Genomic DNA, 7,508 nt, shown 5'->3' on the forward strand with positions numbered 1-7,508 from the left:
AATTCTGGTTTTCTAAAGACAAACTTTAATTAGAAACACAGAGTATTATTCAATTCAGCATGACGCATTCATAGCTTTATTGTAATAAGATAAAAAAGTTTCTGGACTGTCTAATATAAGATGGCGTTTTCATTGTCACATGCAGAGTGAAAAAAAAAAATACAATAAAAATCTTACATGGTCATCATAATAGTTAGTTTGTGGGTGAAACCATGTTTATTACATGATGATCTACTGAGAAGTGAATTTATAAAGCAGCCACGTTAGCACGTCAAATAATTTCCTTAGTGATAAATCAATATTTTCAAAGGCTACTAAAAACAACAGAATGTTTTTCACTCGTCTTAATGATAACAACCAGTAAGGCATTTAAAATGCATTATATACATTTCGTTACAATTTATTTAATGTGTATATAAAGAATTTGTAGATAATTTATAAGTTAATCTAAACAAGAAATGTGTTCTATTAACATGTAAAACATAGTAGGAATATCGCTCTTACTGAATATGCGTGTTTTCCATGAGTCAGATAACACAAAATGAAGCTGTTATTGTCGTGATATTCAGGCAACATAAAGCAGTTTTTAAATGGTACAGGAAATCTCCGAATGTTTTTGACGCCCAAAGACTGCAAAAGAATTCACAACTTCGCTTCTAATATGATTAACAATTGCAAGAATGAAATTTAACAGTTCTGCACACACTGTATGTAACATCTGAGTATTCTGCCAGCGGTGAATATCCTCTCAAGTTCATTGCTCAGTTCTTCAACGTTGGTAGAATACTTCGTTGTTACAGATACAGATGTATGCCCTTTGAGTATCTTAGATAATGAATACGTAACTAAAAGTATTTTAGTTACGTATTTCTCACCATATTCCATAAATAATTTCTTTTTCCGTGCACAAAATATGCACTTACTTTATGATTCATTCTGTAGAGGTTTATTTCTTTTTTAGAACCCTATGCAACTGACTGTCTATTCGGGTTAACAGTGACAGAACTGGCACGGCTGTACTAGTTATCATTAGGACCGTGTTTTTATGTTTTAAAATATTTCCTGATTGTGAAAATTTCATATTTGTAGAATTAATTATATATATTTGACTGTAACTTCTTAAATATTCATCGCAAATTTTAACACAACGTCCATTATTTTGGATAGTCGGTACCGGACACAGACGTTTATTTATCCTGGAACTCGGCATAGTTTTAACTACATGAGAAGGGAAAAAATAAATAAAAATAGAATGGAGATTAATCAAAAGAGTGGTTTTTTAGTACTGTTCCAAAACTGAAATCCTAAACTAGTATGTGCTAAACTGACAGGCATCGTGAGATTACTAACTTCAACTGAAACAGGAAATGAACGACAAAACCCTTCCTGAGCACTCTTACACGTATATTTAAGTTGAATTCCTTGCTATTTAAAAGAATTTTTTTGAAGTCCCATACTGCAGTTATTGGCACAGAGCACTAGGTGTTGCAGCATTTGGCAAGAGAGATATTTAAAGTAGTAACCACAAAAACATTTAGAAATTAATATTTTAACGAGGAATCGGGAGGAGAGTTTTTCCTGTGCGGAATACCCCAAACCGATACTGGAATTCATTTTATTTTTCCAATCAGAGCGATGCGAAAAGAAATTTACAAGGCCATTACTTTATCTAATTTATTCAAAAAGATAAATTCATTTACACCAATTAAAAAAAGCGAATAGAATAACTAGTATTTTCAAAAATAACTCGACAATTATCAAAATACAAAATATATAAGTAATATATATTTCTGCTTTATTGTTTTGATATATTCAAATTCGAGAATATGTATATATAAAGTTTATGGATATTGATGATATCTGGTTAATACATGTATATCTCTCTCAGTTAGAATGACCCCCTTTGGCTGCAAAGAGCTGGATTCGAATCTCCTCAACGACAGCAATAACATTTATCAAGGTTTTGTTGAAGCTAGTTTCATATGGAAGTGGCAGAATTTTCCTTTCACAAAAGCGAAAAGTTTTTGTTTTACTTGTCTAATAGATTTATTTTCTTTTTCCACAACTCGTAGCTGTTATCAGCCACCGCTGGATAAAAGCTTCTCTCCTAATTTTCTACAACTCGTCTTTTACCTTTCTCTCTCTCTCTCTCTCTCTCTCACACACACACACACACACACACACACACACACACACACACACACACACACACACACACACACACACACAAAATGCTCCTCATTCAGTTGTTTTCCCGCTGTATCTATACTATGATCTCGCCTCTTCTTTTTCTGCCTTTCTCTGGATTTTCTCTCTCTCTCTCTCTCACTGAGAATCCATACTGTGTTAAACCCCGCGCATCTGTCATCATTTACCTAGTTACAAGACCAGCACAGTTCCGTTTTAACTGTTTAGCTCGATATATGGCATCTAAATTTTTGTGGATTGTCTGCATTTGCTCTTTTTATTCACAAAATATTACTTTCCATGACTATTTGGCATGTTCTAAATTTTTGTTTTTATTATATCATTTATTTGTCAAGGACGACGCCGATTGTTAACGCGGGCAATATAACAGAATACATCAGATTCCTCGTAAAAGAGCTAGTTGGACAAATCACCCTTCATTCATTGGCTCCACCACAGTAGTTATTCCATGCTTTGATCATTCTAGATTACAGTTCTTTATTCTCTATTGTCTAAAGATATTAGTCCCCAGATAGACATGCTCTGGCATGCATTCACTGTTGATGCTACCAAGCGATATCGAATTTTTCGTCTATTAGTCATAAGTATTGTTTTTATCAAATCCTTTTCGAGTCCTATTAATTTGCTTGGGTTGTTCAACTCACTTACTATCACTATTAGTAAGTAGAGTCTTCTAGAAGATGGCGAAATCGTCAGCAACTTGAAGATTGCTTTGTTATTTCTCTAAGATATTGATAACGTAGTTGGTCCAATCAAGTTATTATCCGAAAACATGTTCAAGTATAACTTAAAAGTCTGGTAGGCTAACTTATTTACTTCCTTTGTTAACTAGATAATAAATCGGGCATGCACTGGTTACTTCTTAGATACAGCAAGCTCGAAGATGGGAATAACGATTATATTCAAGTAAATTTAGGTTAAAGAAAACTAAATTACTTGGCTACAATAGATCCATTGGGGCCTGATATGTTATTTATAATACATATTATATGAGAAAAAAACCTACCACCTCAGTATGAGACCGACCAACTCACCATTTTAATTGAAAATCTGATAAAAGATCTTCACGTCGTAGATGGAATTCGAACCCAGTCTTTCCAACCTAACAGCTCGTCTATACCAGTTAAGCTACGGGGCTCCACAGGATTCTTTATACTGTTTTACCAAGGATTACGACTTTTGGTTGATTATGAAATACATTAACACATTTTCCTGCATTCTCCCTCGTGTGTGTGTGTGCGCGTGCGCATTTCGGATAATAAGGTCCTAAAAGCGTCATTGAAACTGATTGTATATAAAATATAGGATTGTCAGACTCGCAACTGGTGAACCCAGATCTCTCCTTGATTTGTTGCAAGTTCATGTCGTCAAGGAATTAATCGTTAGTTGCGAATATAAGAGTTGAGATTTAACAAACAAACTTTTTTTTTTCCCGCTTTAGCAACAGTTGCCTTTTCAAAAGTAAATTACTACAAGGAAAGCATAATTGCGCTATTTAATGTGAATGATAATATTAAATAGCTCAATTATATTATTTGCCGTACCTTTGTGATACTGACTCTTTTGAATTTTGAACAACGGAATCATTGGGAATAAATTAATTTTCGGTCGTTTCATGGAGAAAGTCATTAGAAATATGAAAAATTATGTCAAAATTGTAGAATAAAATACTGAAATTATGGATTAAAAATTAGAAAAAGATAAGAAAAAGCTCGAGGTTGAAATGTATTAAAAAACAATGGAATAAGATAATGAATGAATTGACAATATGGAGTAAATAAATAAAAATATAGAGAAATTGACAAGACAATGACTGAAATATAGGAATTATAATAGAGAATATGATGGAATCAGAATTAAAATGTAAATTGAAGTAAAAAGGAGAGTTTTTTTGAATTTTTATAAAAACATAGAATCTAAAAACTGAAATATAAGCGTGTAAAATTTAAAAGTAATATTAGAGAATGAACTTAATATTAAAAGAGGAAGGAACTGACGTGCCTTAAAAAAACCTTAATTTTGGAAACTTGAGAAAAAATAAAAAGAAATTAATTAAAGAAAGATAATTAGTAGTGTAGCCAAAAAACTGGACAGGGTGGTGAGTGCACACAAAATACTAGTCTGGAGGAGATGTTAACTCTTGGGATATTACTCTGGAGGAAATTCGATGCACCACGCAGTATCTGTGATGCCACGAGGATGTGTCTAGTAACATGAGAGTGTGAGGAAAAGTCAGACAACATTCCTTCTTAGTTTCGTCCATAAATGACAGGATACTTTTTAATTATTTCAAGGCTCATCCTATAAACTTGTCTGATTTATGCACCTCATACACAAATAGACCTGATGATGAAAATAATTTATATCAAAACTTGCAAGCAGTTTTAACCTGTTTGCCAAGGTGAGATGTTTTTCTTATTCAAAGTATAAATTCAGTGTAAAAGAGCGTAACAGGTCCGTGTTAAAAAACTGCTTGAATTACGCTAACAGAGCAGTTATTAATAATATGTGCTTTTAGCAGTAACAGGAACATCAAACATCGATAGCTCAAGGCACTAGATGCGTTAATGCAGTACGTTTCTGTGATAAAGAAGAGCTAGAAGAATTCTTGAAAGGGTGATGTGAGCAGAGAATTTAAATTTAACCGTAGTACGACAAAAATCCAAGGCAGTCTACACAGGGAAGTTCTTGAGAAACAAGTGCATCTTAATGGTGAAATCATTTAGGAGGTCAGCAAATTTGATATAGGATCCGCCATGAATTGAAGAAGTCGTGTTCAGAAGACATGAAAGGAAGATTGAGAATGTCTAAGATAATAGCACTAGGATAATAACACAAAATTCTCAGCTTTGCTGAGGATTTTGAATGTGGCTGTTTTTCAGTAGTGATTAATAGATGCGAAACCGGAAATCTAAAGAATTTTGGTAGGAAAAGAGTACCTGCTTTTGATCATTTTGACAATGGTAGATCGTAGAGGGATCAGGACTTTGAGACGTCTTAAGAATGTTGACAGAAGAAAACTACTTTGAACATATATGGAAAGGAAGGGCCTCTCAAAACTGTAATAGAGGATAGAGAGTAACTGTGAAAAGGGAAGTAACAGACCCTTAATGAGATGAACGGTGTTTCAGGAGCGACAGGCTTTCAGAAAGTTGGGGCATCAAGAATATCTTAGCCAAGACCCATCTGGAGAGATTACTGAGGTATGGAGTGACCATGTGGTATCTTCTTATGTCTAATGAAATTATGGATAACCAATAGTATTCATTCTTATTGTATATTTATTCGAAAGATCCAAAAAGATCTTTTTGTGTAAACAGAATTTACTTGGCCTTGTCTGATACTCTCCAAGGTAAAGAAAAGTATCATATACGTTTGGTGAGGTACTTTGCTTATTTACTTTGAAATATGCTGATTTGGAAACATGGTGTTTCATGTACTCCCTAGATGTAAGATAATAAATGAAAGCTAAGTTTATTTTTAATGGAGCTACCTTTTTTTTTTAAATAAGTAAGCATTACATAATGAGTTATTTATTAAATTAAAATTAAATTTGTCAAAGTGTCGCTGCAATGACTGCAGCAATCCTATGGGGCATGCTTTCCACAAGCGTACGATAGCTCTCAATAGGAATTTTGGACCATTCTTCCTGTATGCATGTAACGAGGTCTTTGACTTCACCGATGTTCAAGTAAATCCCATAGATGTTCAATAGGGTTGGGATCAGGATTCTGTGGAGAGCAATCAATTGTAGTGACATTAATGTCTACAAACCACGCAGTTACAGCAGCAGCCTTATGACAGGGTGCGTTGTCTCGCCGAAAGAGACAATGGTCAGTTCTGTAGAAATGCCACAAAGTAGGAAGCATTGCATTGTCCAAAAGGTTCAGATATCTATCGGAGTTCAATGTTCGTGTTACCAGAAACAGAGATCAAAGACCAAACTAGGAAAAACAGGACCATACCATCACACCTCCATCTTCGAATTTCATAGTTGGGGTTGCTCACTCTAATAAGAGACGTTCACCAGGCATCCACTACACCCACACCCGTCCATCTGCGGGTGTAGCGTAAATCGTCGCTCCATAACACAGTTTTCCAAGCTTCCACGTCTCACTGTACATACTCTTCGCACCACTGAAGACGATGATGTATATTGGTTCAGGTAAATATGGAACTTGCATATTGCGGTCCTACCATGTTGTGAGCCTTGGTTCTGAATGTTTTCGTGCAGATTTGTGTTTCAGTCGATACCCGGAACTCCGCATTCAACATGTAGGCTAATGAATGGCGGTTTTTACATATCCTTCCTTTTCACCCTACAGTTACGTTCGGTGAGTGTGGTGGTCTCCACTAAGGGTAGCACTTGCAGTTTACTTCCTGCGTTTCCATCTTAGTATGGTATCACTGAATTTGATCTAGGTGGCCCAATTTTCAACAATTTTCCGAACAGATAAGCATGCAACATGGCATTCTATCACAACGCCTCTTTCACGTTCCGTCAGTTCCCTTCTCATAGCCATTTCGCCTGGACTTTGCACTAGTTGCACTGACTTGGGAGCATCATATTCCTCCAATTTATACCGGCTATAAACACACAACTTTTTACATGGCACGATTTAGGTTATTGCCTGTGGGGATGTTTGTTGGCTTCTTTCCAAGGAGTGTATTATTATTATTATTATTATTATTACACACACACACAAACGAAATGAAGAGAGTGACTCTTTAAAAAATTAAATTGGAGGATTAGTGGCCGTACGAAAAAGTAAATGGCCACTTTCAAGAGGTGTGTTGCTCTATTTACTACTTTATTATTTAGAAGAAAAACAAAATTCATTTACATCTTTTCATACTGTATAAAATATAGTTTTTGTGTATAAAAGGCATATCACTAAAGTGTAAATAATAACAATAAATTATAAATAAAATTAATGCAACAATAATTATCATAATTAAATTTGTTATTTTATATATAACTGCGCACTTAACTTTTAAAAAGAAGGAAACAAACGCATTTTTCTTTATATTGGTACAAAACATCCTTTGTTCTATTTTTAGAGCAGTGAAATGTGACTTTAAGAACAGTCATTGGCATTTGACAGATATTAGTTGAGAAAACGCTTTGGCAGCTTGGCAAGTTGTGTGTGCTCCTGAAGGAAGTATTTGTCACTAAACGACAGATCCGTTTGCATGTCGCAAGCTTTGAAACGCGTGAAGCTTTTGTAGTGGTACTGACCGAATGCTTCAAAAGAATACTGGGAACTACACAGATGGTGGGCATAATTGCACAATATAGA

This window comes from Typopeltis vanoorti, chromosome 15 (assembly GCF_054136105.1).
Source record: "Typopeltis vanoorti isolate ZY-2024b chromosome 15, IOZ_Tvanoo_1.0, whole genome shotgun sequence".
Lineage (NCBI taxonomy): Eukaryota > Metazoa > Arthropoda > Arachnida > Uropygi > Thelyphonidae > Typopeltis > Typopeltis vanoorti.